Source organism: Hibiscus syriacus, unplaced genomic scaffold, assembly GCF_006381635.1.
Source record: "Hibiscus syriacus cultivar Baekdansim isolate YM2019G1 unplaced genomic scaffold, ASM638163v2 tig00113726_pilon, whole genome shotgun sequence".
Taxonomy (NCBI): domain Eukaryota; kingdom Viridiplantae; phylum Streptophyta; class Magnoliopsida; order Malvales; family Malvaceae; genus Hibiscus; species Hibiscus syriacus.
Genome location: NW_024063472.1, coordinates 798,315 through 816,210, shown reverse-complemented (window position 1 = coordinate 816,210; position 17,896 = coordinate 798,315). Strand labels below are relative to the sequence as shown.

At 34.8% G+C, this 17,896-nt stretch overlaps 2 pseudogenes; one reads left to right on the top strand and one right to left on the bottom strand.

Annotated features, from left to right (window-relative positions):
* The first annotated feature begins 12,052 nt into the window (after window positions 1-12,052).
* LOC120187810 lies at window positions 12,053-14,163 on the top strand (annotated as a pseudogene).
* A 1,870-nt stretch (window positions 14,164-16,033) lies between these two features.
* LOC120187850 lies at window positions 16,034-16,844 on the bottom strand (annotated as a pseudogene).
* Window positions 16,845-17,896: the final 1,052 nt, after the last annotated feature.

Below are 17,896 nucleotides of genomic sequence, written 5' to 3'. Positions count from 1 at the left end.
CTTGCATCCTGGCTACTATCAACGATCAGTCACAACTGCTACCTTAGTTTGTGGGTGCTGAGACAGCCTCTGCTCTGTGGAGCACGTGCTTCAATTTTTCTCAATAAGTCTCTTAAGAAAGGAGATGAGTATATGCGAGTTTATATCATTCACGTTAAAGAAGTGTGTGCATAGCGTCGTGTGGCAGCGTTGTATCTCAGGCAGTGCATGTTGCGAGCATTTTAAAGGGGTTACCTCGTGAGTACCAACCTTTTGTGGCTGTCATAATGACTATGCGTGAGTCGTATCTCTTGACACTATTTACACTATGCTGGACGCTGAGACTCAATTAGCGGATTCTGTGATCCGCTTGAGTCACTTCCTATGAGTGAACATATGGTTCAAAGGCAAGTGTCAGGTAAAACTGTGGATCATCTGATCGTAACGCTGTGTCTCGTCAGATGTACTCGCGTGGTTGATTAACTGGTCAAGTTCGGGGTCGATCTCAGATGCAATGCCAATTGTGTGGAAAAAATGGCCATTTAGTCGATCGTTGTTGGCATCGGTTTGATGAAGATTTCCCTGGTGTTACAGCCAACAACAACACCTACTTAAAGGCTGAATCATGAAATGCTTACTATGCTTCCAGTACAAGTAAGGACACTTCGTATGACTGTAACACCAGTCAAAAATTTGGTGCCCATCAGTTCAAGTCACATGCTGCTCGTGAACACTGGGTGGTGGATTCGGGTGCCACAACATGTCACCTCTGATGCATGAACATCTCACAGACAGTGGACTTTAATAATCTAGGTAAATTAATAGTTGGTGATGGTGGTACTTTAGATGTTAAATCTGTTAGTAGATCTCCTCTATTTACATCATCGCGTGTACTGTTGTTAACCGATTTGTTGCATGTGCCAGGAATAACCAAGAATCTACTATCGGTGTCAAAGCTTGCTAGGGATAACAACGTTTTCCTTGAATTCTTCCTCTGATGGCATGAACATCTCACAGACAGTGGACTTTAATAATCCAGGTAAATTAATAGTTGGTGATGGTGGTGCTTTAGATGTTAAATCTGTTAGTAGATCTCCTCTATTTACATAATCGCGTGTATTATTGTTAACCGATTTGTTGCATGTGCCAAGAATAACCAAGAATCTACTATCGGTGTCAAAGCTTGCTAGGGATAACAACGTTTTCCTTGAAGTCCATGCACATGAATGCTGTGTACGTCATGAGAAAACCGGTTCAATGTTACTCCGAGGGAAGGAAGATGGTGGCTTATATTCCTTTGTAGTTAATTCAGCACCTGAAGATAGGTCCAAGGCAGAGAGTTACTCAACACAGCTGTCTACAGGTATGACTTGTGGCATCAGCGTTTGGGACATCCATCGCATGATAGCTTAGTGAAAGTTTGTAAAGAAATAAATGTAATTCTTCCTTCAAGTGTTAATAAAACATGTGTTGCATGCCAAATGGGAAAGAGCCATAAATTGCCATTTCATGCTTCTACAATAGTGTATGATACTCTTTTTCAGTTAGTTTTCACCGACCTCTGGGGACCCTCATGTTGTCTCGAATGGTTACAAGTACTATGTCACCTTTGTCGATGCATGCACCAGGCACTCATGGCTTTACCTGCTCAAAGACAAATCTCAAGCAATCAGTGCATTTGAAATGTTCCAGCAGATGGTTAGGGTGCAGTTTAATTTGCCCATCACGGTTGTTCAAAGCGATTAAGGAGGTGAATATCGCAGGTTATCGAGCTGTTTGTTGAAAGTAGACATTATTCACAGGCTTACATGTCCACACACTTCTGACCAAAATAAAGTGGTGGAACGCAAGCATCGACATATTATAGAGCTTCCCTGGTGTTATTTGCTCAAGCATCAATGCCTGTTAAATTTTGGGCTTATACAGTTGTTACTACAGTTCATTTAGTTAACAGGCTACCTACAAAGGTCTTACATGGTGCATCACGTTCGAGAAGCTATTTCATCAAAAACCTATTATGGACAGCTAAGAGTGTTTGGTTGCCTTTGTTTCCCTCACTTGAGACCATACTGAAGCACAAGCTGGATTTTAGGTCCAAACCATGCACATTTTTAGGCTATAGCACTCGGCATAAGGGTTTTCAATGCCTTGCTGATGGTGGTTGAATTTATGTCACAAGACATGTGGTGTTTGATGAGGAACAATTTATGTTTGAAAAGAAATATACTCAATCACCTGCTGCCACATCGAGTATCAGCGAACCATCTGGCTCAATCCAAATTGTTACTGATGTTAGCATACTTCAAGGAGAAAGGTGCACCACAGGGTCCCAACATAGTTTAGTAGATAATGCAAATGATGATTCAAGTAGTTTACCTGATGCAAGTTCAGGTCACAGGGTGGAGACTGCTGATAATGTGTTGAATACTGAGCAACAACTGTCGAGTGATTTTTCAGTCACTGGTAATAATGAACAGATTGAGGTTGTTGGTACACATGATGAGGCTCAAAATTGAATCTCACTGAAGAATGTGCAAGAAATTTGAGCGATGCACAAGTGAATAGTCATCCGATGATGACAAGGAGTAAATGTGGCATATTGAAACCAAAGGTTTTTACCTCTACTGTTGTGAGTGAAGTCCCAAGCAATATTTATGAGGCACTTAACAATTCTAGCTGGAGAGAAGCTGTTGAGGCCGAGTTTGACGCACTGCAAAGGAACAATACTTGGTCAGTTGTTAAGATGCCTACAGATCGTGAGGTGATTGGATGCAAGTGGTTATTTTGAATAAAAAGAAGGCCTAATGGAACTGTAGAAAGACACAAAGCTAGGCTTGTTGCGAAAGGATACTCGCAAGTACTTGGTTGCTACTTTAAAGAAACCTATAGTCTTGTTGTTAAGTTTTCCACATTGAATACAGTGTTATCATTGTTGTTACGAGGAATTGGCTATTAGGACAAGTCAATGTGAATAATGCTTTTTTGAATGGCGATCTAACTGAGGATGTTTTTATGCGCAACCACCTGGGTTTGAGGAGTATGTTGATGGGAGCTTGTTTGTGTGCAAACTTCACAAAGCATTATAGGTCTTCGACAGGCACCAAGGAACTGGCACGATAAACTTAAAGCCAGTTTGATTAGGATGTGATTTAGTGAGTCTCGAGCTGATGTTTCATTTTTTGTTAAGAACGATGGAGGGTGGTTTACTTATGTTCTTGTATATGTTGATGACATAGTCCTTACTGGTGGCTCCTCTCGTGTTATTGATGAAGTGGTACAAACATTGAACATGTAATTTTCCTTAAAATATTTAGGAGAGTTGTCCTACTTTCTCGGCATTGAAGTTACAAGGAACAAGGAGTCCTTGGTTTCTGCTGTCGCCTCCAATGTCTCCAACCATCTGCTGCCACGGTGCCACTGCCTCCAATGGAAAGATCCAGAGGGTGAAGGGTAACCGTTTAACAAATTGGCCTATGGTAAGTCACCACCATAGGTCCGGTGACTCACCAAAATCTCATTATTACTGCCGATTTCATGAGGCCTATAAAAAGTTGTTCCTGCAAGCAACGAAGAACAACACAACAGAGGAGAGCAAGCAAGAACATACAACAACGAGAGAGAAATAGAGACATCAACCAACGTCATCAACAAATTAAAAAGAAAAGGAAAAAAAACTTACCGAGAAGCCATAACACGTTGTCGAAACTTTGGGATTTCGAAGGTAAAAAATTAGATCTAGCCCTATTTATTCACTTTTAGGATGAAAGGGGCTTAGATTCGGGTTTAGAAGAAAAGAGGCTTCGATTTGATAAAATTTTGTACTTTTCGACCACCGTGGGTGGTGGCCGGCAGTGGCGATGGCGACGACGAACGGCTGCCGGCTGGTGGCCAGCCATCTCACCGATGGGATGTTTAGAGAGAGGACAGAGAGAATGGATTCTCTCATTTTTAGAGAGAGAAAGAAATTTGAAGAAATGAGAGAACAAATACCATTTTCGGCCATTTAAGGGTATTTATACCAAAATTGAAACTAAGTCGTTTCAAGGTGGAGGGTATCTTTGTAATTTTATCATGGTTAAATTCTATGTGCAGTCCCTCCAGATTTGTAAGCATGTCATTTTGGTCCTAAAATCAGGTTTTGCGTATCTTTTAATTTTGTTTTTATATTTTATTATTTTTTTAGTCCCTTGTTATATTAATACATATATCATAGGTAAAATTATGTATTTAGTCCCTTAAGTATTAAAAATGTTTTAGTCCCAAATTAATTTAGGGTAAATTATAATTAATATACAATTTTAATATTTTTTGAAATAAGTTAATTAGTGTTATTATTTTATATTTTAATCATTAATTATTACTATAAGATTAATTGTAATATTATTTATATTAGGATACTTTTATAAGCTAATTCATATAGTTTTAATATTAATATTATAGTAGAATTATTAATTAATATTAAATTAGTAATTTTATATTAAATTATTAGTAAATTAAATTAATTACAAGTTTATCATTTACTACAAAGACCTTTAATTAATAAATATCGGTACCAATCTTGGGCGTGTGGGAATGCTAATTCTTTTCCATACGTAACTGACTCCCGAACTCATTTTTCTAAGTAGACCCAGTTGTATTTTTTAATAATATTATTAGGAATTTTTATTAAAATAATATAACTTTTGGTGACCAATCTCACCGAATAAAAGATGGTGGCGACTCTACAATTTGGTGTTTAATCTAATTCATGAGGATAAACACTTACTTTTGAGACTAGTTACACCGTCTGGGGTGTACTATTTGCACTCTCCGTCGCCAGGGCAGAGAAACGTCTCGACTCATGTTATGAAATTATAATCATGGTGAGACATTGACACGAGATAACTTTAATAGACCTTCATAATTCTATATTTGAAAACCTTCTATTTTCACAAGTCATCCATTGGTTACACACCTCAAAAAAAAACTAGCCATTTATTTTAAAAACATTTTGAAAAACATTGCAAAAAATTTTTAAAAAATGTGAAATTGAATTAAATCTAAATTCATATTTGCAATTCTTTTAAAATGAACATCATATAATTTATTGTGGCTCGACTTTCATTATAAAAGGTCTCCAACGGAGTCATCAACTATCGAAACAATTTTTGGGTGGTTCGAAAATAGTCATGGAAAGATAAATGTTTTTGAAAACGAGAGTCACCATCGTTCGTTTTAGGCTAAGTACGACCGGCTACTTGTGGGGAAGGTTAGAGCATCCCCAAAATGCCCAAAAAATTATACCTTTGAAAATACACGATGTTCATTTTTACAAGAATTGCGAATACAGATTTGCATATTTTAACCTCACATATGATTGCAATTTTTAAAAAAGATAGTGGATCTCGTTTGGAAGCGACAATTATATTTGCACCTATTAAAAAGGAGACTCACATCATTTAAAAAGGATGTCACCATGTTACATACAAGTAAAAAGATCGTAATCCAACTACTTAAAACACTACCTCTTTTAGCTGACATACAAACCCACATTGTCTTAATTTTCAAAGACGAAAGCAATTTTCATAAAATGTATTTTAAAAAGATTAAGTACTTCTTCAAGTCTGGAAATTCATCGTTGAACGTTCGTTTACCGAGATTTGAGGGTTTGCTTGCCTTCTTGATGCTTTGACATTCTACTTCTCTTGATTGATAGAACTCTCTCTTATCTTTTTGCAACTTTTTCTTCTAAAAAATTTGTGCTTTTTACTATTTTCTTTCTAGAAGTCTCCCTTTTACAAAGTGTGAAGACATGTTTTAAATATGGATGTATGAGAGAAAATTTTGATATTGAGAGTTTGGATTTTACGAGACTTTTAAGAAGTTGAATTTCAGTGGATATGGGATTTGAAGAGATAGGACACTTGTTTCTTCAAAAAAAAAAAAAGATGTGGGAGGGCATAGTCCTCCTAAGAGAGAAAACTATGTTAGGTTTTTTATTTTTATTTTTTTGAAAAAGATGGACTAAGGTTTCTTTTGGGTTTTGGGTTTTGGGTTATGTAATAGATTTGGATCTAAGAATTAAACCCGGAAAAAAATTGTATTTACACTTATGTTGGAGGGATCTAATAGGTACTTCACTAGTTTAATTTTATTATTGAAAATGTAAATTTATTGTTTTCCTAATCGTTAGGTTCACTAAGCCTGTAACAAACTGAACGTTCAGCGAACCGTTCAACGGGAAGTTTGTTTATGTTCATTTATTTTTAAACAACAATATAAACAAGATTTTATATTCGTTTAATTAACTGAAGAACACAAACAAAAGACTAATTCATTTATAACTGAACTATTTTCTATTTTTCCTCGTTCAACCTTCTTATAAAAATATATTTGAAATACAAAAGGATTCATATTGATCTTGCAAATCTCCTTTTTGAAAACAGACTTTGTCTTAATAAAGAATGTCGGTAAGATTTGAATAACTGGGACCTTTAGATTAGTAAATTCAAACTTTTTCTTTTTAGAATTTATTCGGCGGCTACAGTAACACAAAAATCTTATTTTTTATAAAAGTTTTAAGTCCAGTAATTACGTGTAGAATTTGTATACAATTTTAATAATTTAAAAATTTAAATTAATAATAACTAATAATACAATGAACTATTAAAAAAATTATTCCTTTCGCTTAATCATAAAGAAATGCATAAAGTAAAATAACTCTTTAAATCATTTAAAAAAATCCATTAATCAAATAGATTAAAAAAAGATCTTATAAGGTGGGTTAAATAAGGATTAATGAGGTTAAATTAATTTGGTAACCTAATTGCAAAAGAAAAAAAAGAAAAAGAAAATTTAATGTTGATTTGACCAACCAAAGCACACCATTTTAATTGTTGAAAAATACTGATTGAATAAATGAAAAGAGAGTGACAGAGCTAGTTTAAACACACTGGTGAGTTAGTACAAACATGTTACAATATAAGACATCTTAATTATTTTTTTTCATTACTTAACATGGCAGCAATATGAGACAGAGCCCATCATAAGAGTGCACTTTTCACATCTTTTTATGTATAAACAATCAATGATGAATGAAAAATAGGGGCAATTACTGCATTCAATTGATTTTGATTTAATTTCATCTGATTGTGTCAGATTTTTTTTATAAAAAAAAAATTGAATTGAGTTGGTTTAGACTTTTAAGGGGTGAAGTCGGGTCGGGTTGATCTTGGATAAAGGGTGAAAAAACTTTGATCTGACACAATTGAAGATAATAATACTTTTTTTTAAAAAATATTATTATTATAATTAAATTTTAGTACCTGATTTAATGAGTAGTATATTGAAGAAAATAGGTTCCACTAAAAAAAAAATGTAAAGTTGATATTTACTAGATATATTCACAACTACCATGTGGGTTAAAAAGAGATATGCATGAAAATAAATTTTTTTAAATTGTACAAAAAATATATAAAAATTTAAATAATATATTGGTTTATAATAATGTCATGTTTGAGATTTTACATTTTTCATTGTCATTGAAGATTTTGAATTTATAAAATAAAAGTAACAATACGATTCATATTTGTTTTAGTATATTTTTAAAAATATTTTAAAATTATGATTATCCATTATTAATAATAAGAAAAATCATTATTTCATACAAATAAATTCATTATTAAAGTTAATTACTACTTTTGTTCATGTGTAATTACATGAAACTCTAATTATTGACATGTTTAACTAAAAAATTATAATTATATTGTAATTCTCTATGTTATATTATAAATCGTAATTACACACATACATATATATTAAAATAATATCAATTATAAAATCAGAGAATATAATTATAAATGTAATTAAGTCAATTTTACTCATATAACTAATTGATTTTAATTACACAAAATTCAGCATGACCCATATTAATGTTATCACTCAAATATATTAAAATATATAATTATAATTAGTTATATCTAAATTCAAAAGACAATAAATTCTAAAATCCACCTTACGAAGTTTTTTTGGGGGAAATATTTAAAGGATTGGCGCCGGGAAATCGATTAAAGATTGAAGACCCACAAAACCATTGTTTTGAAAATCGGATCGGATCGGTCGATTCAACCGGGAATCGTTGTCTAGTTCGGTTCAATCTACATCGGTTGAACCGCTATTAGTGAATCGGACGAAACCGCTGAACCGTTCAAACCGGACCGGCTGAAAACCAGAAAAAAATGAAAAAAAATGGGAAAAACCGTCAATTTTATTTTATTTTTTAAAAAAATTAAACAAAACGACATCGTTTGTTAAACGAGCCAAGTCGAACTCGAGTATTGTTGAGATCGACTAGAACTTGAAAACTTTAAAAGTAAGCTCAACTCGACCTAAATCACGAGCTAAAAATTATCAGTTCAACTCGAACTCGAAATATATATTGAAACTTGAACTCGAAAAGGCTTGAACTCAAAAAAAAATTAGAAGCTCGATTGAAGCCTAAAATTCGCTTGATTGAAGTGAAAGAATAATTCACTCAATGCTCACCAAAAGGCTCCATGATTTTGAATGTCAAATTACCTTTATTATTTATAGTTAGTTGGGTGTTCTTCTATGTTTCTTAGCCATGTGGGATTGTTTTGTTCTTATATTTTACTCTTTAGACTTTTGGGATGTTCTTCTATGTTTCTTAGTCATGTGAGATTGTTTTAAAAAAATAAACCAAACAATATTATTTTGTAATGATATTTTAGTCCTAAATTTATTTTTTAATTATAGTTATATAATTATATTTATTATTTAATATGTTTTACCTTAATTATTATCAACAACAACAACAACAAAACCCAATTCCCATATGTATGGGGGGGGTAAGGGGAGGTAGGGTAGTAGGCTGCCCCCAACGCCAGGTTGAGAATAGCTTTCCGTGAAAGACCTCCGGCAGTCAGAAAATTAAGAATATAGATAAAATGCATGCATGTATAAATAATTACATAAATACATAGCTAAACAGTATTCATATGCAGTCATTAATACCATTGTGCTTCTGTATGGGGAGCAATCCCTGCAAAATAACCCCTGCGAAAGAATCTCTGCATATAGACAGAAACATAAGGCCCGGCTAAATTTATACAGAGGAAACATGACGAGAATGATACACAGAAGACAACGATATCAAGCCCAGTTCTAATCTTTCATAAATACCAATAACAGAAAAATATAAAAGTAAAAGTCATGTAATTACTACAAATGCCTTTAAAAGAAGACAAGATGATACACCCTATAGATGTGACCCACACTACTCGACTAGTCTTAAGCCTCCATAATTTCCTATCATAGGTCATGTCTTCGGTAAGGCCTAAATCCATCAAATCAGATCTCAAGCAGTCATCCCACTTCCGCCTTGGTCGTCCTTTCCTTCTGGCACCGTCGACTGTAATCGACTCTACCCTCCTGACCGCATCCGCCGGTAGTCGCCTAAGGACGTGCCCAAACCACCGTAGTCTTCCCTCCCTCAATTTTCGTAAACAGACACCACCCCTAAGGACATTCTAATAGCAGAGTTTGTCGTCATATCCCATAGAGTCTACCACATTCCATCGAAGCATTCTCATTTCTGCGGCTCTATCCTCCTTACGATCCTTCTTGGGTGCCCAACATTCTGATCCATACAACAGTGCTGGTCTTATTGCCATTCTATAAATTTTTCCTTTAAGTTTTAGAGGCACCTTCTTGTCACACAAACTCCACTAGCGGCCTCCACTTTAGCCATCCCGCCTTTATACGGTGTGTAACGTCATCATCTACACCCCCTCTTTATGTATCATAGACCCTATGTACTTGAAACAATCCTTTGAAGGAAGCACGTGTCCTTCTATGCATACTTCTACTCTTCATCGTTTTGGTTCCCATTGAAGTTTGAACATAAATACTCTGTCTTTTCAATATTGATCCTTAGACCTTTTTCTTCCAGAGCAGTCTTCCAGGTAGCCAGTCTACTATTCAACTCAGATTTTGTTTCAGCAACTAGGACAATGTCGTCAGCGAAAAGCATACACCAAGGTAAACGTCTGGTGTCGCACAATAGATGTCGTCCATAATCAAGGCGAAGATGTAAGGCTAAGAGCCGACCCCTGGTGGAGTCCGATTTCCACCGGGAATGCCTCGGTGTCACCAACTGTAGTCCTGACGTAAGTAGTAGATCTACAGTAATATCACGAATCGCCCGAATATAAGCAGTTGTATCCGTCTTGTTTCCAAAGTCTTCCAGATCGTATCGCGAGGAACGCTATCATAAGCCTTCTCAAGGTCATGAACGCCATGTGAAGATCTCTAGACTTTTCCCTATATTTCTCCATAAGCCGTCGAAGTAGATGAATCGCCTCCGTGGTAGACCTGTTTGGCATAAAGCCAAATTGGTTTTCCGAAACCCTAGTAACTTGTCTCAACCTAGCCTCTATCACCCTTTCCCATAGCTTCATGGTATGGCTAAGTAGTTTATACCTCTGTAGTTACCACAACGTTTGGGGATCTCCTTTATTTTATAGATGGTATCACCGTAGACTCTCTCCACTCATCTGGCATCTTGGCAGTCTCTAAAATAATATTAAAGATGTTGGTCACCACTTAACTCCCTCATCTCCTAGGCTAACCACACAGTGATAGGAATTTGATCAGGACCGACAGCTTTCTCCCTTCCCATCTTTCTAAGAGCCATTTTGACTTCCTCAAACCCGATCCTACTTGTAGGGCAGTCATTGGCCGTAGTATGATGGTCGGCTGACCCATCAACGATACTATCTCTACATGGAGTGGCACCATCATTAAATAAGCCAAAGAAGTAACTACCCCAAACCCTCTTAATATCCTGATCTTTCGTTAAAAGAACACCATTGTTGTCCTTAATAAACCTAATGTTACCTAGATCCTTTTTCCTAATCTCCCTAGCTTTTGCAAGTCTGAAGATGCCATTTTGTCCTTCCTTGGTGTCTAATCTCTTGTACATTTCCTCATATGCCTTATCCTTTGCTTTAGCTACCGTTTTCTTGGCTTCCCGCTTTGCCTCCTGGTATCTTTGTTTAGCTCTCGACCTTTCTTCGTCGTCATTGCATTGAAGAAACTCCTTGAAGCAAGTTTGTTTTGTCTTCACCTTAGTTTGGACTTCGTCGTTCCACCACCCACGATTCTTTATGTTCCTTGGCCTTCCCCGTCGACAACCCAAGGGTGTTTTTGCCCACCTCTCTGATGGAATTTGCCATATTTTTCCATAACATATCTGAGTTATTTGAGTTTGTAGTTAATTTGAATCATTTTGTTTCACTTGATTTTATGGTTTTTAACTTATATATGTTATGACTTGCTTTGAATATGACTTGTGATATAAAAAATTATTTTTTATTAAATATTTTTGATATTTTTATTTAATTTTTTAAATAATTATGACATCGTCCGGTTCTTTCGACCGATCAGACCAATTTGATCGATTAAACCAGTAAACCGATAACATGACCGATTTACTAACCGGTCCGATTTTGAAAACCATGCACAAAACGAAACTCACATGAATTCTCCTTTCCTGACGTCATATGATGCCACGTTTATAACCCAACGGCTACCATTTTCCCGTTCCATTAAAATCAATTTCATTTTGACCCTCCTATTACACCATTACAACTATTATCATACAAATATTTGTAATATCATTAGCACAAATTAAAAATAATAACGCATTAATATATATCATCTTAGTAAATGTTAACCAGTTAATATTTTTTATTTACAACAAATATATAATATTATTATATAAATTAAATGAATTCAATAATTAATAGAGTTATTGTTATTTTTGAAGATTTAAAATTAAAACAATTTTTTAGAAATATTTAAACCTTTAATGTCATATAACTAAATATTCTTATTTTTTTTATAAAAACATTCTTCATCATCTCATATCAAGTATTCTCACATTTATAAAAAAATATTAGGGAAGTTTGTTTTCATAATAATCTCACCTTAATAAAAAGTATTTAAGTATTATAATCTCATAGTAATAAAAAGTTTTATTAATTACGGAAGTTTTATTAGGGGAGGCTTTCTCCATTTTTCATGTCTTTTGTTCTTGTAACTGTCATTTTCTACCCTTCATCTTTTATTCTATTAACCATTTGAATCCCATTTCCAAACATGCCGTTGATCAAAGGCTTCCTTTGTTCAAGCCTCCTCCTAGTCAAAGTTTCCGAGGTAAACCCAGAATTTTTCATCCTAGAATTCTGTATGATTCTGATATTTTGTGGTGATTTTGTTTAGGTTATGATTATGGATTTTGAACAAGTGTGATTGTTCAAGGGGCATGGGTGCGGACCTCCATGGCTCTCGATATACAAACTCAAGTTGCACCTCAATTCCCAATTCAAAGAACTGTTTCCGCCATGGGAGAAGCGACAGATATTTTCTGAATTGGAGATGGAAACCTGATAAATGTGTTCTTCCAAGGTTTGATCCCAAAACATTCCTGGAATTTGTTAAAGGGAAGAAACTTGGATTCATTGGCGATTCTGTTGCCAGAAACCACGTTGAATCTCTTCTTTGCTCCTCTCAAAGGTTCGTTCTTATTTGTCTTTTCTTTTAAAACGAACTTCCAATTCTCAGGCACCGCTTAAACATAATAATTTTCATCCATTTTCATGCTTTCAATTTCACTGTAACATGAATTGATTGCCCTGATTGAGGTTTGATTCCTTTAAATGTATGAAAACACGGTACCAAATACAGAAAAACTTGTGTTGTTTTTATATCTCTGACCAATGGAATTTAAAATCAAAATCTAAAACCCACCTAGTTTCTGATGATTTTCCTATCTGAAATTGGACATGGAAACTTTTCTTTAAATGGCAGTAATTGTCTTGAAAGTGTAGTGAAACCAGGTTTGACGAACCCAGTTTATAGATAAATTACGAATTAAAGAATTCCCAGAAATGTGATGGATTTGGCTTGAGAGAGAGAGCAATAAAACAGGCAAACTTCATGTCCATTCAGAGAATTTTCAGTGCATTTGAAGTTAGAATTATGGAAGTTGAAGCATCCTTCTTAAAAGGCTCAAAATTGCACTCATTCGGCAATTTAATTAATTACTTATTGCTTTTGTTCTTCCTGTCTGGATTAGTAAAGAACAATAATCTACAGATTTGAAGAGTTCTTGTTATAAAATCCATGAGATTAATTTAGTTGTTCAGATTGACATGGAGTTTATGATCATTGGAACTAGGAGTTCAGTACCAACAAGTTCATGATTTTTAAACTAAAACTCCAAATCTTTTGCAGGTTGAAACTCCCATAGATCAGCACAAAGATTCAGAAGACAGAAAACGGACATGGTATTTTTCCTATCATGATTAACTCTCAATATACCTCGACAAATCAATGAAGAATGGAGCAAAGATCTTCCTATTCACTATGTCATAATCTCAGATGCGCATTGGTTCTTTTGACAGATTTACCTACACAATAGCACCGGTGTTGTTGCCTGTGTATACTGCAATTCCCCGAACGAGGCGGATTATGGTGTTGGATTCGCCCTGAAGTTGGCACTCGATCTGCATTGAAGCACATCAACAATTGCAAGAACTGCAAAGCAAGGGTCACCTTAGTCCGGACATTTTCGCCGGCACATTTTGAGGATGGGGGTGGAACACAGGGGGTAGATGTAACAGGACATGCCCTTTGAGTGAATCAGCGATAAACATGAGCGGCCTGGAATGGGTACTGAGGAGCCTGCAAATGGAAGAGATTGAAAAGGCGAGGAAGAAAGGCGGTAAGCTCGGAAAAGGTTTGGGGTTTTAGACGTGATGAAGGCAATGATGATTAGACCGGATGGTCACCCTGGTGAGTTCTGGGGAAATAAATGGATGAAGGATTATAATGACTGTGTTCATTGGTGCTTGCCAGGTCCCATTGATGTGTGGAATGATTTTTTGATGGCAGTACTTATAAAGAATCTTCATAATGAAATGGCTTTTAGATCCAAAGTAGTTAAGGATCACATACATGATATATTTACATCTAAAAATCTATCATTTTTTATTCATTTAAATTCAATAAAGTAATTATATAGTTTTCATTGTAATTTAATAGCTGTCAAGTAATGGAAACAAGCAATTCAACTCTTTTGAAACTATCAAGTGCAACAACAGTGGAATTTCTCCTACTTGATGAGTTTGACATTTCAGACATTCAAAATTAGAAGTTTTTTCCCTGCTACTCCATTGTCTCGAGACCAAATACGAAAATTTGTAATGCTTACCAAGAAACTGTATCATCATCAACTATGAACCCAAAACTTATTTCACTTGCTTCGTGTCATACTTGAAAGGTGACATTAGGTCTGAAATTCGAATACCAACATCTGGCGCCCATATCGCCTATATATAGTCCCAAATCGAACCAGATTTCTAGTTATAATCTCCAACTAGCTGGAACCTGGAAATGATAAGTGTAATAATGACAAAACTATGGCAACTTGGGTGCAACCATGGTGTGGGTAGGGCATTAATCCAAGTAAATGACAATGCAAAACGTCCAAGGAACTTGAAAATGATTATCAAGATGGTCCCTGTCCAAGACGATGTCAAGAAAGAATCGATTAAACAATATTTTAGGGAAACGATGAAAAAACAACAGTCAATCATTAGTTTCTTCAAATCATGAAATGCAAAAACATAAACCAAATATTATCAAAATCTTGCAATGAAAGATAGGTTAAGAGTAAATGTGCAAGACTTGATTCTCTAACCCATGAACACTTTCAAGAAGAAAGGAACTAAATATCTAAGAGTCTGACAATCTATACATAGAAATTGTATCACTCTGTAAGTCACTCCATGCTATTCGAATACATTTCCATTAAAAGCGTGTTAGCTGCAGTTGTTGGGTGAAATACGGTAAGTTGAGGATCCCACAACATGTATGCAACCAACGAGACCTATCATCATGGCTCACATCAGAAGTTAAACTCAACTATAAACTTCTAATAAATACTGAACAAGATATCAAAAGCATTCAATAAATCTTTTAAGAAGAGATTTACCTTTGGCTTGGGTTTATCTTCTTTGCTTGGCCAGATAAAAGGATTCATCATTATGGACACTGTAACTGCCAAACGACATAGTAATGACATTGACAAATGAACTACTAGCATGTATGAATGGTTAAAATTTTCTAAAGGTTCAAATTCTAGCCTAAGAATGTAAAAGCAATATATTAGATGAAATCTTGCCAAATCCTCAATTCATAATGTTAAACATCAAAACTGAAAACTCTTAAGCACCCTAAAGTCAATTAAGATGGTCTTTTGTTTTGATTGCACATTAAAAAACAAAGATCATTATGTAATTAAATTTTTCCGCAATATAGAATCCAAAGACCAATAAATCCAGGAAAAAAGGATAGATGTCGATAGACAAAAATCTCATATAATGATTCTAGTACAAACAAAGAACATATGCTAAGTAGAACGCCGGACTGTTTTAAAGATTGATTAAATAAATACTTTAGCATTCACTTGCAGCGGTAAAACCACCATTTTGTCACAATCAAATTCCAGGCTGCTCTTTATAACTTCTGAAATCCAAATTATAACGTTTGGGGGTGAATATATGTATACAACCACATGTTTTCAGACATTTAAACCAATATAGCACGCCAGTAAAAGCCAAGATGAAGTTAAATTTTCTCCAAATCCAGTACATATATAGTTACATCAAGGTTGAACATATACTCATTAATGTCAGAAGTGAGACTCACATAGAAGATTATGCAATAGTAACAACTAAAAACTCATTACAGTGACTAGATTCCTTACAATATTCACAAGTCAAGTTATCTAAACATAGAGACATGGATATAAGATTGACAAGAAGAGCATCCTTTTTTATCCCAATTCAATGGAGAACCTTGATTATTTAATTGCTATAACATACTCTAACCAAGAAAAAACGTTTCAATTGAGCATCCATCGTTCATAATTAAATTATAAAATCTACACTAACGACATATGTAAGCAGATTCCGAAATTGCAACAAAAAAGCAAGAACTAACGTTGTCATTAACGACCTTCAGATGTCATGCCTCTACTGTATTTCCGAGTCCAAACGAGAAATGTTCACGAACAGGTGAAAACTCACCAATCCAATATCCATTGCATACCAAGAAATAGGCAACTTTAACTCTCTCAACACACAAATGCCTCCGCCATTCTTGTTTTCGGAACTTCTTGAGCTCCAGCACAATAGGGAATCCAAGCGTCAGCTTTGAACTTTTCTCCAATTTCAATCCCTCCCTTTTTAATAGCCTCACATAACTAAACCTAGGGCCATTGTTGGAGTTGGTGCAAGAAAAAGAATATTTTTTTCATTTGGGAAAGTCCCAATGGAGGAGAAAGATAGAGGTAAAGGTTCTTGCTTTGAAACAAATGATTTTACGACAGATTCAAGCCTGGCAGGGTCGAGAAAAGGGCTTGAGAAAAGGGTAACGTGAGGCCTGGACTCAATTTCAATTAACTGAGTGCTGATTTGCCGACGAGCCAAAACATTCCAAGCTTTCAAGACTTGGTTTTCAAGTGCTGAGTCGAAGTAAAGCTCAGTCGAAAAGCCTTGTGACATTGAAAACTTGGGGAAAATAAAGAAACCCAAAATTTGAATGGAGATCTAAGATTACCCAGAAGATGCAAATTTGAACTTTATGATCAGGAAAGGGAAAAGGATTCAAAACCCTCGAAAAACCACGGGAAATGAAAGATACCCAAGTTAGATTTGGTGCTCTGAAGGCCAAATGAGGAGGAGGGAATGGGGCATTTTTGTGGTTTTCTCAATGAACCTGACAATAAGATAGAAGTATAATTTTCTTCGGCGCCGGGAAATAAACTAAACGTTTAACAAATCGTTCATGAATCGTGCGACGGAAGTTCGTTTATGTGCGTTTATTTATTAAATGAACGATTATAAATAAAATTTTGTGTTCGTTTAATTAAATGAAAGAACATGAACATATGTCTCGTTCGTTCATTTACGTTCGTGAACGTTCGGTTATGTTCGTTTATGTTTGTTCGTTTATGTTCGTTCATTTATGTTCGTTCATTTATGTTTAATCCAATCTTCTTAAATCAATTTTAGTGACCAATTTGTAAGTATCTTAAAAATATTAATTAATTTGATATTTTGATGACCAACTCCATAATTAACCCAATCTTATTTGGAAATTAAATCTAATATGTTAACCCGTGAGGCACCTCGCACCTATATTCATTTTTTATTTTTTTTCCTAAACCCTAGTGTTCACTGGAGAGTGAAGACGATAAGTGAAAGCTCCAAAACAAGTTATATTATAGTGCAATATAAAGTTTTACATGTTTGTTTTCATCTCTTTCTCTATTTTATTTGGCTTAATAGTTGATGTGTAAAGTTATTGTGGGTATCTTCACATCTAAAACTCAAGAAAACATCATACTTCTTTCTAGAAATAGATGGGAAGATAAAGGTAACAATCGGAAGTATATGAGCATCAGTAAAGAGAAAAAAATATAGAATTTGTCAAAAAAACAAAAACAAATGTTTCTATGCAATTTCTGAAAAAGAGTGTAATAGCGGAAGTAATGGGTGTTCCAGGAAGAACCCATTAATAAGTAGAAAATACACTTTGACAATGAACTTTTGTTTTCATAGTTCTTGTGTGACCTTTAGTTGTGGAGTAGACTTTAGGTACGTTAAAATTTTGAATGGTGGTTTAGCAATAATATCAGTTAGATATGTAGCATCGGAAGGATTTTGGATCTATGTTATTGTCTTATAGTCTAATTTGTACCGTTCGAAATCTTCATGCTGTTAAATTTTCGACTCTGCCAATGGAAATGATCATTATTAACAAATTTCACTAAAGTCTGACATTGATG